This window comes from Octopus sinensis, linkage group LG5 (assembly GCF_006345805.1).
Source record: "Octopus sinensis linkage group LG5, ASM634580v1, whole genome shotgun sequence".
Taxonomy (NCBI): domain Eukaryota; kingdom Metazoa; phylum Mollusca; class Cephalopoda; order Octopoda; family Octopodidae; genus Octopus; species Octopus sinensis.
Window position 1 is genome coordinate 32,600,977 of NC_043001.1, and position 2,516 is coordinate 32,603,492.

The 2,516-nt window shown below is 39.6% G+C and overlaps 1 non-coding gene across 1 annotated transcript; it reads left to right on the forward strand.

Moving 5' to 3' along the window:
• Positions 1–1,955: 1,955 nt before the first annotated feature.
• LOC115212436 lies at positions 1,956–2,149 on the forward strand. The gene has a single exon (XR_003881722.1). It is a non-coding gene; the product is annotated as a U2 spliceosomal RNA (small nuclear RNA).
• The last annotated feature ends 367 nt before the right edge of the window (positions 2,150–2,516 follow it).

Below are 2,516 nucleotides of genomic sequence, written 5' to 3' on the forward strand. Positions count from 1 at the left end.
ACTGGACAACACCTGCAATGAATAAGCTTGTAAACTGGCAGTGTATTCCGCATGCATGTGCATCCTTGGATTAAATTCTAAATCAGAATTAGCGTTATAACAGAGTGAGAAAGGCGGAGAGCTTTGACGAACAGATTCAATCTATGTGACCGGCTTCTATACCGTTCCGTGAACCAAAATTCACCCACAAAGCTTGGGTCGATCAAGGTTACCTTCAATGCATTTTCTTGAGATACTACGCAGAGGAATTGAACCCTGGACATCATTGCTTTGAAGCGAACTTAACCATTCTACTATAAGTGCTTCTTTAGTTTATTTATTTATTTGCTTTTGGGTGGGTGGGGGGCATGGTTTTGCTTTTTTGCATTGTCCTAGATAGATATATATATTAAAAAAAAGGCAGAATGGCCAAAGCTGGAGGTGTTTTGGGTCATAGGTCTTTGTATAATCATGGCTCACCCGAAGCTAATTAACAACAAAACTTCATACGAACTACGACCCAACTGAAGGAACTCTACATAGTTGCTCAACCTACCAGAACTAATAACCGATTTGCCTTCAAATCACACCTTACTATTTTATATAAAAAAAACACTGTAAACAAAATAGTTCATAACATACAAAAAGATGGAATAGTCATTGCTGGAACACATTTTATCCAAAGTTTTGAGTAGTTACGCTGATCTGGGTTAAACAACAAAAACAACTGGTCCTTAAATTTGTAGATTATCAACCATGGACGGAAGGAAGAGAAGATCAAATCGATTCTGATGAGATACATATAGCGGCTATTAAAAGGATGTCAGGCATAGATATGCGTGCGCAGGGAAACCGTTACTGCTTTAGCTGAACTGGAAATTCACCGAGAGCACAGTTTTTTTTACTATATATGTGAGGTACAGATATGTGTGTGTGTATGTATTTGTGTGTGTATAAATGGGATGATTAATACACCACAGTGTCAACCAGACTATGGAATGTTGTCATACACCGCTGATCACAATGCACTTCGTCGCTTTGTTTTAGCTTAGCTTTTGAATGATGACAACCCGCTGGTTAAGCGGCCAAGCCAACATTCACTCCGAACAGAACGCCAATCCGTCACAGGGTTACCCATTTAGTGACATGAAGTGTTAATGCTCTAGATCACAAGGCATGACCGGTAATGAAATCGAAACCATGATTTTGAAATCGTGAGTGCAACGCCATAGTCCTAGGTTACGTGCCTTCACGTCTAATACATATAGCTATGAAAATAGCCTTCAGAATTTAATGAGATTCGTGATACTTGACAATGGAATGTTTTTGTAACATTAACACTGAAGTGGATACGAATCTTGATGAATGAATTTAAATATTGATTTCTCTTTTTGTTTGCTTTATTTATTTATTTTTTTCAGGAAAAGAGAAATTTGGTCAACCACGGCCATTATAGAAATCACTGCCCAAGTTTCCCCACAACAGGATCTAACATGGAGTCACAACGTTGCTACGCGACCTTGTTAATATGACAGTCGTGCTCGCGCCCACGTATTGGTTTCCAAGAACACGGGTCCAATTTTCCAAGAAATTACTGTTGTTAAATTAAATTGGTACCTGTTCTGAATTCAAGTTCCGCTGAGGTCGTCTTTGTCTTTCATTCTTTCGGGATCAATATAATAAGCACCAGTTGAGCACTGGGGTTGACGTAATGGACTTAACCTTTGCCCCAAATTACAGACCTCGTCCAAAATTTGAAATCAATCGATTAAACTGACACCTAGAATATTAAGATTCTTTCTTTATTTTTATTTTTCAGCTTGTGGGGAGTTAAGTGGAGTTCACTTTCTGTGGATAATGACATAAACGTTGTTTACACTCTCCATTCGTAATATCAGTTTTATAAATTTGGATGGACCTTAAATATTAAAGATAATGGGTGTTTCGTTTACTATTCTTTACTAAATTTCTTATATATCACTTCTCAGCCTTCTGGCTAAGATCAAAGTGTAGTATCTGTTCTTATCAGCTTAATATCTGATACGATCCCTATTTGGGGCCATCGATATTAAACAGATTTTTAGAGCGAGGCGAAGAGTTAGGGGCTTGCTCCGCCCTTACCACGGGTTGGCCTGGTATAGCAGTATTTCCAGGATTCAGCCCATCTTCCTATAGGCGCAAGAGTGACAGTGTGGTAAGTAGCTTGCTTACGAACTACATGGTTCCGGGTTCAGTCCCACTGCGTGGCACTTTGGGCAAGTGTTTTCTACTATAGCCTCAGGCCAACCAAAGCCATGTGAGTGAATTTGGTAGATGGAAACTGAAAGAAGCCCGTCGTATATATATATGTATATGTGTGTGTGTGTGTGTGTGTGTGTGGTGTGTGTGTGTGTGTGTGTCTGTGTCTGTGTTTGTCCCATCCACATAGCTTGACAACCGATACTGGTGTGTTTACGTCCCCGTAACTTAGCAGTTCGGCAAAAGAGAACGATAGAATAAGTACCAGGCTTGCAAAGAATAAGTCCTGGGGTCGATGT